Source organism: Carcharodon carcharias, chromosome 15 (genome assembly GCF_017639515.1).
Source record: "Carcharodon carcharias isolate sCarCar2 chromosome 15, sCarCar2.pri, whole genome shotgun sequence".
In the NCBI taxonomy this organism is placed as follows: Eukaryota; Metazoa; Chordata; class Chondrichthyes; order Lamniformes; family Lamnidae; genus Carcharodon; species Carcharodon carcharias.
In genome coordinates this window covers 28,209,188-28,223,645 of record NC_054481.1, presented here as the reverse complement: position 1 = coordinate 28,223,645, position 14,458 = coordinate 28,209,188, and the positions used below count along the sequence as shown (strand labels likewise).

The window sequence follows — 14,458 nt, the reverse complement described above, 5'->3', positions numbered from 1 at the left end:
AACTGGCCTGTTAACATAGTAAGCAAGGTTGGCATCCGGATACCAGGATTGTGGACACACATTAACAAGAAATTGGGATGAGATCAACAAAATTAATTTCATGTACAGCCATTACACAGCAACAAGGAATCCTTTGTGCCATCACTCAGAGCTGGAATGGAAAACACCTCTCAGGAGGCAAGAAGATAGAAAGCTGAGCCAGACATTCGACTTCCTAGCCAGGCCACAGGAGTAACATGAAACAAAGCAAGATATTACACAAGTTTAGTGAAATTGGACTTTGCTGATCATCTCCACACTGCTCAGTAGTACCTAATCTGAACCCCAAACCAGCTGTCTTGGATAAAAATGTCACTCATCACTACAAGGGCTAAACAAATATTTTAAATGAAATTTCAGCAAATTGTTATGGCATTTTCAGAAAAACATTTGTGTTGGTTATTCATAATTAAGTATTGACTAGCTATTAAATTTTCGTTTCTGTTGTTCAGTCAAGTGAAGATTGGTAATTCTATTTGTATGTAATTTTATTGAGACTACAGTGTGAATTGGAGATATTTCTACGTATTGGCATAATCCTGTGACCTTTCGTTCCAGATCTAAAATTGATAGAGGTGAAGAGTATAATTAAAACAAAAGCAAAATATTACAGATTCTTGATAGCTGAAATATATCATCAAATGTAATAAAAAGGCGCAGTGCTCTGAGATAACTCTGGGTAAGAGAACAGAATGAGAACAGAAGGAGAATTGAGAGATGCGCAATTAGTTTTGCTAAGCTTTCTTCAAGATGTAGATCGCCAACCAAATAACTTGCACTTAATATAGCACCTTTGGTAAAACTTTCCAAGCTTCACATAAGTGTTATCAAATAAAATTTGAAAGCGGGCCACATAAGGAGATAATAGGGCAGATGACCAAAAGATTGGTCAAAGAGGTCAGTTTTAGACAGTGTTTTTTAAAGGAGGAAAGAGAGGTGGAGAGGTTTAGGGAGGGAATTCTAGAGCTCAGGACATATGCAGCTGAAGGCACAGCAAACAATGGTGGGGCAATTAAAGTCAGGAATTTTCTATACAATTAGTCAAGAACTGGGAGTACAGGATACAAGTCAGATCAAATGTACACAACAGCAACAAGGCAGCTGGTAATCACCCATGTCAGAACATTGTGGCCTCAAGCTTGATCCCAGGACTTGGGCACATAATTCTAGGTTTACACTTGAGTGCAGTGCTTGGGGAGTACTGATGGAGACACTGTTCTTCAGATGACATGTCAAATCAATGTCCGATTGTTCAGGTAGATGTTTGAGATCCCATGGCACTACTGGAAGAGCAGGGAGTTCTTCCAGCATTATGACAAACATTCCTCCCTCAACCAACAGCAAATCACATTAACTGGTCAGGGCTGCATCTAGATTTCTAATGTGTACAAAATGGTCACCACCTTCACCCACATAAAGTAAGTAAGTTAATCAATTCATTCTGTGAAGGACACGTACTGCTGGATTAGTCCCAGCTCATTCGAACTTCTCCATGAAAGGAACATAGTTACAAATCCTCCACCAAAGTGTCTGTGAAAAGAAAAATAGGAGGGAAAATATGGAAAGTGGAAAGAGAAAGAATTAATATTAATGCCACTCAGCTGTGGCCCAAAGGATGGGCACTGTTTGATTTTAACCATGTCTGCTTTAACATTGGAATTGGCACCAGGTAAATAGCTCATGACTGAAAGTCTCACACTCAGGGTTTGGCCAGTGCTGCCAACTCTGTTCCTTGCATTTGCTGGCAATCTACTCCATCAATTTACAATCCACAGGATTACATGGTTGAGGCTACATTTTTGTCAATGTTTGCTCTAATCACATTGCCTTATTCAGCACAAATTCCAGCCATCCTCAGTACCAATTTTCCTTTATAAATTTTATTAATCTCCCCCACCCCCAAATTTCTGCCACAAAAGCATTAAGGTTCAGCAACCTCAGCCGCTCTTCACGGATGATTGATACAAGTTCTGGTATCGTCCTTTTTTGTAACTTTTTGAGCATTCATTGGATCTACAGTAGCAAAATCCATGGACTATACTCTCAGGGCATGCGTACCACTTGATTAGTCTATATCCTAACATTGTGCATTTTTAACTGCGCTAAAGCATCATCTTTAAAGGGACACCCTTCATTGCACCCTCAGTTACTATCTTTAAAAGCTAACATCTTTCATAATTTGTGAGAATTTGTGTCAAGTGCCTAGAAACTCTGACACCATTTACTGTACCCAACCAACATAACTCAAACAGATTTGGTCACCATATCTCATTGCTGTTTGTGGCACCATGCCGTGCACACACTTCAAAAGTACTTCATTGATTGTAATGCACTTTGGAACATTCATAGGTTGTGAAAGGAATTATATAAATGCAATCTCTTTTTCTTTCTTTCACCTTTATTTATCAATAAGATCAGATTTCGCTATTTCATACATGATTCTGTACCTTTCAAATCTTTCAAAAGACTTGGCCCTTTTCCCAGTTCTCAAACCCTTGGGAGTGTTGCCCTGCACCCAACTGCTAACTGCAACTATACTGTACTTCATTGTTAGCTACTTAAATTATTTTGGATCCCATTATCATCACTGTGGCTAGAACTCTCCTGTAAGAGGCTTTACCAAAGGCACCACTTTCCCTTGGTCCAGTTACAACCATGATCAATTCCAAATGATTTGTCAGTGACAGTCCACCCTTCATAAATACACTCATTTGGATTTATCACACTTACTCTCAGTAGATATTCTCAAATTATCTGTAACGGACTCCACTACTTTTCCCATTATAGATGTCAGGTTAACAGGCCTATAATTACTTGTTCATTCATCTGGCTTTCACTTAGGCGATAAAATTTTTAAAAAGCAAAATTACATTCACTGTCTTCCAATGCACTCGTATCACTCCAGAATTTTGCCAGCTTTGCAAAATTCATACCACTACTCTTATTTCCCAGAAAATATCCTCAGATGTTTTTCATCTGGGTCTTTTAATTATCCCAACAATTTAAAGTCGTAGTTAATCATGATTTTCTCTCTAAGTTTGCAGATAACTTTGCCATTTCAATCACATATCTGAGAATATCACAGATACCCTGGACTGTAAAATGGGATTTTAAAAGTTACAGTAACCATGCTTTAGAAGTTGCCCTACCATGTGGCACTCTGCCACCCATTGTGGCAGCACTTTATGCCCCCAGCCCTCCTAGAGCTGTTGACTTATACTAAGTGACTCCATGAGTACCAGCAGAACGCTGGAAGATGATTGTGATCATTAGAGGCCAGTCATCTCAACTCAAGGACAATTAGACAATGACAAATTGTATTTATATAGTGCCCTTAATGTAGCAAAATGACCCAAGGCACTTCACAGGGGCATTATGAAACAAAATTTGCTATGGATCTACAAAAGGAGATATCAGAACAGAGAATCAAATGCTTGGCAAAAGAGGTTGTTTTTAAGAAATATTTTAACAAGAGAGGGGCACAGCAGCAGAAGGGTTTAGGGACGGAATGCCAGAGTTTAGGGCTATGGCAGCTGAAGGCACAGCCGCAAATAGTGGAATGGTTAAAATCAGGGAGGTGCAAAATGTCAGCGTGCAGACATTTTACATACTTGTAGGGCTGGGAGAGGTCACAGAAATAGGAAGGCCATAGAGAAATTTGAAAACAAGGATAGAAATTTTAAAATTGAGCAGTTGCCAGACGAGGAGCTAATGTTGGTCAGCAAGCACAGGTGTGATATGGAAGGGGCTAGTGTGTGTTAATATATGGGCAGCAGAGTTTTGAATGAGTACAAGTTTATCTAGGGTGGAAGATGAGAATAGTCAAGTCTAATGGTAACAAAGGGTTTCAACAGATGAGCTACAAGGGATGGAGCGAGCATCAAATTGGCCTAAATATCTTTAGCTGCTTCATCAGTGACATTCCTTCCACCATAAGGTTGGAACTGGGGCTGTTCACTGATGATTGTATAGTGTTCAGCTCCATTCACAATTTCTTGGTTAATGAAGGATAAGCTACAACATCGCCAGTTATCCCACTCAAGACCTTAAGGAATTCCTAAAGTGTGTACACAAAAGCCTGGATGATATTTTTGATGTGTTAGAAGGACGATCCATCAGCATCGGAGTTACAGGGGCTTAAGGGATAGAAATACATCGGTAGGAATGTAATGATAGTACTCTGCAATTACTGAACCTGTGCATCTGAAAGCACTGGCATTATGTTGTCACTAAGTTGATCAGTATATTATAGAAAAATGATACTTGCATCAACTTGAGGTGATCAAATAAGACTATTGCACAATAAGCACATTACACAAAATTAAAATTTTAGTTTAGTGCTCAGGATTAAAACACTCACCATGCCGGCATTCAATAAGACCTGAATAACCTCCAGGCTAGGGCTAATAAATGAGAATTAACATTTGCGACATATAAATACCAGGCAATAACCATCTCCCAACAAGGGAGAGTCTAACCAACCCCCATCCTCCCACATTACCATTGCTAAATTCCAACCATCAACATTCTGGAGATCACCACTGACTAGGAACTCACGTTAATGCCTTGGTGATGAATGCAGGTCAGAAGGTGGGTATTCTGAGGCGCGAGGTTCATCTCAGAATCCCCAAAATTTCTCTACAACCTACAAGATATAAGTAAGGAGTGCGATAGAATTTTCTCCATTTGCTTGGATGGATAAAGTTCCATAATATCCAGGACAAAGCAACATTTAATCGCAAGCCCATCCATCACCTTAAACATCTACCCTCTCCACCACTGGCACACCATGGCTGCAGTGTGTACCATCTGCAAGATATGTTGCAGCAAATCACCCTGGCTCCTTCAACAGCATCTTCCAAACCAGCGACCTCTACCACACAGAACAAGGGCAGCAAGAGAGAGAGAAGGAAAGCAAGAGGAGAGAGTCTTTAAATTATTTAAGGCATGCCAATTTTCTGAAGAATGATAAAATCTCCTTGCACAATAGAAGACAGAGGGCAGTATGAGGTTACAGGATGTTCAGTTCAGTAATTACAGCACCTGCTGACAGCGCACCTTCCAAAAGGAACTCATCTTCTGCTCCAGAAGCTTGATGACAGAAGTGTTGCTGATGATGCTCGGCAAAAACAATTTCATCTCTTTTGCTGGAGGTTACTAATAAATTCATTAGATCACTGCAGCAAGCTCTGGGAGGAAAAAAAAACACACACCTAGCATAGCCTAACCAAAATCACGAGGAAAAGAAACAACCAATTCATATATAAAACATATATATATAATATATTTCATTTTAAACACCATTAATTGCTATTTTCAGTTGCTAAGGAATTCACTTATTCAATATTCTGATTGAAATTGGCTTGAAGTGGCATTATGCAGTACTCAGTTCATCATTCTGTGTCCTGCAGCTGTGTCATCTCTGGTTTGTAATTTATTAATTTGGATTTTAAACTTCTGAAACCAAATAGCTGAAGGAAACATTACCAATTAATTCCCAAGAACCCCATTTGCTCAGGGAAGAAATGCACCATATGGTCTACCATTCAGAACCAGAATCCCTTCCTCAATCAATATCAACAAAGAGATTAGTTGGTCTTTTGTGGGATCTGGTCATGTGCAAAATGACTGCCACATCTGCCTGAATAATAGGCATTATTCTTTAAAATGACATTCACTTGTAGACATCTGCAAAAAACACCAGTATAAATCTCATTCCTGTCACTAAATCAGAGTGTTGGCAGGCTATTTGACTGCAAGGGGCCTCGCTCCTGTCCTTTTCAAACATCTATGCACGCCCAGCACAGTTTACTGCATAGTGATCCAGATGGAAACCCTTAATGATGTTTCCTTCTCTAAACAGGGCCACAGAGGTCTGTTATACTGCCCTTCCTGTCACTCCCAGTAGAGATCAGCTAACCCAGCAGAGGCACGTGACTGCTCCCAGCCAGAATGCCTCAGTGACCCACTGTCTGAACCAGCTGAGCCATCAGTGAAGCTTGTCCTATTCAAAGATTAAAAACTTTTATTTCAACATCAATGTGCCAACATAAGAAACAACCAATTCGAGCCAGTTGGTGCCTCTAGCAGAAAGACAGCGGTTATACTTCAATTGAAATTGAAGCCTTGTACACAGATTTTAAAAAAGAAAAGCACGTAATTTGAAACTGACAAGGGGAATTCAATGCTTGGAGAAATCACAGAGCAATTGAAGAGAGACATCTACACATGCAAGGGGAAAGGGAGAAACCCATTAAAGCCTTATTCAATGAGAATGTGGTACCTGCTACCACATGGAGTGGTTGAGACAAATAGAATAGATTAATTTAAGGGGAGGCTAGATAACATATGAGGGATAAAGGAATAAAAGGAAAAGTTGACAAGGATGAGATAAAAGGGGTTACAGGTGGCTTGTGAGGAGCATAAACATCAGGAAAGACTTGTTGGGACAAATGGGCTGTTTCTGTGCTGTGTGTTCTATGTGAAACAATAATAGGTTCGCTAACAAACAGGCCACAAGTGTCACAGGTCATGTTGAGTGTCCTAGTTTCATTGGTTAAGAAAAGATTGCCCCATTTAATCTGGGGAAGAAAACTGCTGTTGGACTGGGCAACAGTTTAACCCCCAAGTTATGGGGTTCTTTACCAAACCACCACTCTCTGGAAGAATGCGTTAATCTGATAGGAGCAGGGCTCCACTGACTGACTGTTCCATCAACAGAAGAAACACACTCTGATGCCTATGATATTACTGGCATATCAGGGCACTTGGCCAGCATCAATGGCACACTACCTTAGTGGTTTATGCCTCGATATGTTCTTTCTCACTTTCCACGGAGGTCACTGGTCAACAAAGAAGAGGAGGGACGCTAAGCAACTTTTCCTCTCCTTGCCAGGGAATCCAGTGGTTAATCATGCCTCTAAGCTGCTGCCCTGAAAGAGATCAGTTAATTCAATATAAACCAACAAGACAAATCCAAATGATTCTCTCGCTCTCTCTATCCAGTTTGTTATAAGTTGAAGTATACGATTATTATGTTTTAGGACTATATCTTTTGGTTTATAAGATTATCATAGTCTAGAATCAGATTCTTAAATATAGGTTACATGAAAGGAGTCATGTGATCTAGGCTGGAGTCTGTTTTACAGTAAACCTATGTGGTTTAGTTGTTAGATCAAAAGGAGAAGCACAATGTGTTATCGAACGGGAGGTGCCAAATGTTATCACAGGGCCAATGATGGTTGTTTCTAAGTTCACAATGAGAAGACCCTAAGTCTTCAAAAACCCAGAAAGGTATATTGAGGTTGAGTCAGAAATGACTGTGCTGCAACCTGTCCCTTTGGTTCTAAGATGAAAAGCAGCGGTAATTAGAGATATAAAAACAAAAAAAGCTGGAAAAGCTCAGCAGGTCCGACAGCATCTGTGGAGTGGAAGACAGAGTTAACGTTTCACGTCCGTACGATTCTTGATCAGATGAGTTCTGATGAAGAGTCATAAGGACATGAAACGTAAAATGTCTTCCTCTCCACAGATGCTGTCAGACCTGCTGAGCTTTTCCAGTTATTTTTGTTTATATTTCAGATTTCCAGCATACGGAGTATTTTGCTTTTATGTAATTAGAGATAGCTGATTAACATTTCTATTTGAATAGAGGACTAGTATGTTTCAATTGCCATGTCAAGGGGAGTAGAGGAAGCCATTTTGAGATCAGACTACAGACTTCCCTGTAAACCCAGAGATATCACAGACAGAATGGGAGTTCCAGTTTTTGGTCTTATGTAGTCTGCAGCAGATTGGGAGAGGGAGAGCAAGAAGACAGATGTAGACTAGGCCTGCACCTTAAGCAAAAAAAATGCTGACTCTATTGTTCACATGTGGAATGCAGGTGGGAGTTTGTGCTCAGTTTGAAAATCTAATTCATGAGAAGTTAAGATATAGCTGGAGGGTTTGCCTAGCTGAAGCTAGAGGGAGAACCCCCAAGGAAATATCTCACGGTGGAAGATAGTATTGGGAAAGGAAAATAACAGAAGTAAAACCCTTGGGAACTACAAATCACTCTGGATTGCTTCCAGGACAAGTGGATGTCTACTTAAGAGACAGAGTAATCTAACAAAATTTGGGTTTTCAGTTAACGTTAAAGGAGAAAGGGGCAGATTTTGTTTGGTTATTTAATGTATAAGTTGCCTATGAAAAGTGTGTTCAACTAATAATGTTTTGCCTTTGGTCATTGCTACAGTAAAAGCTCTTTTAAAACGTGAAATTTTGATATGCCATCCTTTCAGCTAGTAACTGGAAGTCTGGATTTCTCTTTAAACCATTATTATTCTCTACGGAGATTGTACAAGTTAAAGGACACTAAAGCAAGTGCAACCATTGGAACATTCCAGGAATGCTGACCAGATCACATGGGGTTTTTAAAGCAAGCTCACTTCAGATTCATTCAAAATGCAACACAACCGTAGGTTAATGTAGTCACTCAATGTTGCTCAACACCTTAATCAGATCTAGAGGAATGTGCAGTACATGTATTACTGTGCTAATCAAACATTGTATCTACTGCCTGGGTCTCAGGGGGCAGCAATGTGTCGTTCACAGAATTTGGAAAATTCCAGGGACAGTTCCAGTTAGTCTCAGATAGCCCTCCAAGAACAGAATTGTCTTAACATTTTACAGCCCACGGATAAGAGCCCCAAATCCAATTAGATTGTGTAGCCATGTCACCTTCACTCCCCCACCCCACCATCCCCAAACCCTGAACTTGTGAACTCATCAAAAATAGATGTGCATGAAGGAGGCTATTTGCCCATCCTAGCTCATCCAGCCAAAGAAATTTTCCAGTACCATCACAGTGAACAGTCGCTTTCTTTAGAGCTCCACTGTTTCACTCCACTTCCTCACCTGTAAACCTATTCCAAGTGTGCAAAAGAAGTGTTTAACCTGAAAAATACTGAAAATGATAAGTTCACAAAAATTAATTATTAATTCTATGAACTTGTCAATAAGATGGGAGGAAAATGGACATTTCTTGCTCCCCCAGTGTCTTGTTCTTCAGGCAACAGCACTTTACATATATTGACGTAAAAAACCATAAGCGCATAAAAACCATGAACAAAGATGAGCAGGTTACTTATCTGCGTGGGGCACTATAGCTGAGGCCCACATTGCTCTTGTTTAACCTCAAGAAATGCTTGAGCGAAAGTATGTCCATTGTTGCATCCAGGGGCGGGTACCATGGCACCATCCCTACTACTACTCCGGTTAAGTTCTGGGCCTGTAAAGATGGCACAGTGTGTGAAGTCCCACTCTCATGTGACACCAACCAAAAAGCAAACATGGAAATCCGGGTGCAGCAAAAGGGAACTTTGAATCAGAGTCTGGATCACAGATGTGTACAGAAACATGGAAAAGAAGAGTAGGTCATTCGGCCCTTCAATATGACCATGGCTGAACCTCCAACTCAATGCCATACTCCTGCGCTCTCTCCACACCCCTTGATGCCTTTAGAGTCCAGAAATCTATTTCCTTCTTAAATATATTCAGTGACTAGGCCTCCACAGCCTTCTGTGGTAGAGAATTCCATAGGTTCACCACCCTCTGAATGAAGAAGTTTCTCCTCGTCTCAGTCCTAAATGGTCTGCTCCATATCCTGAGACTGTGACCCTTTGTTCTAGATCCCCCAACCAGAGAAAATATCAACCCTGCATCCAGTCTGTCCATACTGGTCAGAATTTTATATGTTTCAATGAGATCCCATCTCATTCTTCTAAACTCCAGTGAATACAGGCCTAGTCAGCCCAACCTCTCCTCATAAGTCAATCCTACCAGCCCAGGAATCAGTCTGGTGAACCTTCGCTGCATTCCCTCTAGGGCAAGTATATCCTTTCTTAGGTAAGGAGAGCAAAACGGCACACAATACTGCAGATGTGGTCTCACCAGGATAAGGTTGGTTTTTGCTAATAGACACTGGAAAGATTTTTGGGGTGTGGGTGGTTGGAGAAGAGGAAGGATGAGGGCAAAGAAAATCCCCTCACCCCCACCCAATCATACAATGTTCAGGAAGATGAAAAAGATCCCAATGCACTATATGAAGAATAAGGATTTCTCTTAGTTGTCAACAATCCTACTTCAACAACCACCACAAAAAAGTTATCTATGTTTCTGTTTTTTAAATTGATTCACAGGATGCAAACGTCTTTGGCAAGGCCAGCATTTATTGCCTATCCCTATACAACTGAGTGGCTCATGAGGTCAGTTAAGAGTAAACCATGGGCTGAATCTTCCAGTCGGTGTGCAGGGGTGGGCCCGACACCAAAATGAAGCGTGATGACGTTGGGCACGTGTCCCGATGTCATCGCGCGTCATCTCGATATTTCATTTGGCGGCCTTGCGCCAATGGCAGCTGCACACCCGCCGAAATGTCAAAGGCCTATCAAGGCTATTAAGAATGTAATTAAAGTACTTAAGAACACTGCCCATCCAACCTTAAGGTTGGCGGGCAGGCGAAAACCTCAAGCGGCCTTTGCGTTTTTCAGGAAACCTCATCCACAGACAGGATGAGGTTTCCTGAAGCTTTTATAAAACAATAAAAGAAATTTACCCAACTTCACAAACATGTCCTAACGGATGTGACACTGTCACATGAGGAGACATGTTTAAATAAATTTTTACTTCTTTTATTAAAATGTTCTATACTCTATTCAATCTCCCTGAGGCATGGAGCTGCCTCAGGGATATTGCTGCGCTCTTTCATGCACAAGTGTGAAAGAGCGCAGGTCCCGACTCTTCCTCCTCCCCCTGTCTGCACAGGTAGCACTGAGCGCTACCAGCTGCGCATTACGCTGGGCAGGCCTCAATTGGCCCGCCCGCGTAAAATGGCGGTGCACAGCCGATCGTGGGTGGCGATCAGCTCCGATCCCGCCCATGCCCGCGCCCACCCAGCCCACCTGCCAGAAGTAAAATCCTGGCCCGTGGATGAAAGCAAAATACTATGGATACTGGAAATCTGAAATAAAACAAAATGCTGGAATAACTCAGCAGGTCTGGCAGCCTCTGTGCAGAGAGAAACAGAGTTAACATTTTGAGTCTGTATGATTCTTCTTCAGAGCTAAAGAGAAGTAGAAATATGATGGATTTTAGACTGTTTAAGAGAGGATGCAGCAGGTGGAGCAAAACAGAAGGTCACCTTCTTTAGTCTTTAACACTACCATTAACACTCCCTTTGTTTTATGTCCATGAAATCTTTCTCAATCTCTCCTGAGCTTCCCCTCCTTTCCCTGACCTCCTATTTTGCTCCACCTACTCCACCCCCTCTTAAACAGTCTAAATCCAGCATATTTCCATGGACTCAGTGGTTTTGTAGTGCAAAGTCATACTAAGAACGAGATTGACACTAACTTAAAATCATTTCATGCAGCACCTTTGTCGTCAGGAATATGATGGAATAGTCACCATTCACCTGGATGGTGAAGCCACAACCATACTTAAGCTTGTTACCAACTTATGCTGTTGCCCAATGGACTCATATCCACTCTTCCATCGTACTGAGGCAGCAGTAAGTAATACCGATAGGAAGCATAGCTGCAACTCTCCAAACTTACTTCAAGTATCTCAGCTCCATGACTTCTCCTACAAAATACAGCAGAAATGTTGTGGGAACATCATCGTCTCCAAGTCACACACCATCCTGATTTGGAGAATGCTGCCATCTGTTTCTTGTCGTCGGAACACAATCCTGGAATTCTTTACTGTACAACACCACAAAGACTACGACAGTTCAAGGAGAAGAGCCACCACCAGCTCCCAGGGCAAACAGGGATGGGCAATAAAGGGTTGCTTTGTCTTCAGCACTCAGATCTCATGGACAAACAAAACAATCAGAGAAAGGAAACATCCACCCACCAAAGTCAAAGAACACTATGCCCTTCCATTCCAGTATGTTTGTATTCAAATTAATTCCTCCAATGCTGAAGTAACTGGTTTCAATAATAAATCTCTGTCTCATACAATTAGTTTTGGTCAATCTGGGGAGTGGCAAATATTTCTCTGAATCATAAAACCCACAGTAGTGATGTCTACTGATTAGCATAATGAGAAGAAATTATGGAGAGCACAGCATCCTTTTTATTTTAATAGATGAAGTGGTACAAAAATGAAGAAAACTTTAAATTACCAACAAGCAGATAATGCAGAATAATATGACTCAAGTCCCCTTTCCCTGTCCCAAAGCTTTTGCTGTAAAAAGGATGCGGGGGACTTGTACAACATAGCTTCAAAAGGCTCACATCAAAAACAAAACTGCATTTTTTTTTATCCGGAAAAATGAGTAACTGGTCAACGGGGAGGGTAGGAGAAGGTTAGGGAGAAAATGCTTAGAGGAGCAAAATGCAGCCCGCTGAAGGAATATGAAAAAGTAGCTGGGAAACTGTACAACCGCTGAATCTCTGAGCCCTACCATCTTTATTAAGCTCCTCAGAAGCTTGTCTTGCGATGTGGTGATCTGTACCAGCAACTGATTTTTTTTCCCCCTACTGAAAACAAATCAATCTTTCCCTGTAAAGGTTTTACACATCATGCTGCACAAATTGAAGCAAACAGTGTATTCACAATTGCTGAGAACTGTCATCAGTTGCAGTAGGAGAGATGCCAGGGCATAAGACTTGTTAGCTTGAACTTTGTACTTTTGAGTAATGCCTGAAAAAATTTCAGCTTGGTGTTTAAAGTAAGATATTGGTAATCGGAACACCATAAGACCATAAGACATAGGAGCAGAAATTAGGCCAATCAGCCCATCGAGTCTGCTCCGCCATTCAATCATGGCTGATAAGTTTCTCAACCCCATTCTCCCGCCTTCTCCCCGTAACCTTTGATCCCCTTACCAATCAAGAACTTATCTATCTCTTAAATACACTCAATGACCTGGCCTCCACAGCCTTCTGTAGCAATGAATTCCATAGATTCACCGTTCTCTGGCTAAAGAAGTTTCTCCTCATCTCTGTTCTAAAAGGTCTTCCCTTTACTCTGAGGCTGTGCCCTCGGGTCCTAGTCTCTCCTAATAATGGAAACATCTTCCCCACGTCCACTCTATCCAGGCTTTCAGTATTCTGTAAGTTGCAATATATATGGTTTCATGAATATAGAGACAATATCAAATAAATGAAGCCGCTTCTGACTGAGAGGCATCCATGCATGGCCACATAAATATCCTGACTTGAGTGATGGGTTTCCACTCAGTCTGTGTTCTTCCCCAATTTGAGCCACACAGTGTAATCTCATTTTCCTGTTTGCTCCCCAAACCCTCCAAAACTTTTAAAGCAACTGTATTATTTCCTGTTTAAAAAATTCACGGTCTCTGCTTCAGTGGTGGACTGTGGTAGATTATTCTAATATTCTAACCAACTGCTGTTTAAATACATTTTTTCTAACCTCCTCCTTAATGTTATTTTTAATTCTTAAATTTGTTTCTCCTTGTTACAGTTTTGTCAACCAATTAAAACAATCACTATTTACCTTATCATAACCCTTCAAAATCTGAAGACTGGTGTCAGGTCTCACGGGAGAGAAAGTTCCAATCTCTCAAATCCTTTCATGATTGTAGCCCCCAGCAGCATCCAACTGAATCTATGTGGCATCTTTTCCATTTCTTTTTATATCTTTCCTATACTGGGGTGTCTAAAGCTATACACAAGAATCCAGCTGCTGTTAACAAAAGACTTGATCCAAGTTCAACATTTCTCCTTCTTTGTGCATTTTATGCCTCTTGATTCAAAACCAATTATACCAATTGTGTTTTATGTATGGATTAGCTATAGTGGTTATCTACACCCAGGATTCCTATGCTTTTCTACTCAAAATCTTACCATTAAAAGGTAAATATTCTTTACCTATCCTTTTTCTAGAATATTCACATTTTACTTCCAAAATGTAATAGTTTGCATTATTGAACTGGACCTGCCATCTCTCTGCCCACCCTGGACAAACCTGTTCCATGCCCTGAAGGGGTTCCTGAGTTTCAATACTCTAGCTGCATGTCTACACATACTGACTTCAGGTGATTCACCCAGCAATAGAGCAGCCTGCCAACACACAAAGGATGGGTACATGGAGTGAGACACCAGAATGCCAGGCAGATGTGGAATTACACCACAACAGGAAATTGGAACCTTAGAAGAGACAGGGTGAAAACCGGTAAAGAAAAGTAAATTAAAATAAGGTTGCAGCTTACTGAAATATGAAATAATAGTTGCAGGCTCCAAATCAGTCATCACTGAATAAACTCTGCAGGCAAGAACACAAAGTCTTCTAGTGTCCTGGCCTCATGCCCGCAACAAGCAAATATTTCAGCTTTAGACTGCCGTTTAGAATGACATGGCCTGTAACAGGAGGTGAGGTTGGGAAGGGGCACTAGAGAAAAAGGAGGACA

At 41.0% G+C, this 14,458-nt stretch overlaps 1 protein-coding gene across 6 annotated transcripts in view; it reads right to left on the bottom strand.

The window, feature by feature from the left end:
- capn15 (calpain 15) overlaps positions 1 to 14,458 on the bottom strand; it is a 305,123-nt gene that overhangs the window by 153,538 nt on the left and 137,127 nt on the right. The window contains exon 1 of one of the 6 annotated variants that reach the window (XM_041206517.1): positions 11,637 to 11,653. The exons of 4 other annotated variants lie outside the window; for them this stretch is intronic. The gene's annotated coding sequence lies outside the window, so the exon portion shown is untranslated. Of the gene's footprint in view, positions 1 to 5,082; positions 5,189 to 11,636; positions 11,654 to 14,458 lie in introns of those variants that run through there. One more of the 6 variants, XM_041206521.1, reaches the window with a different exon arrangement.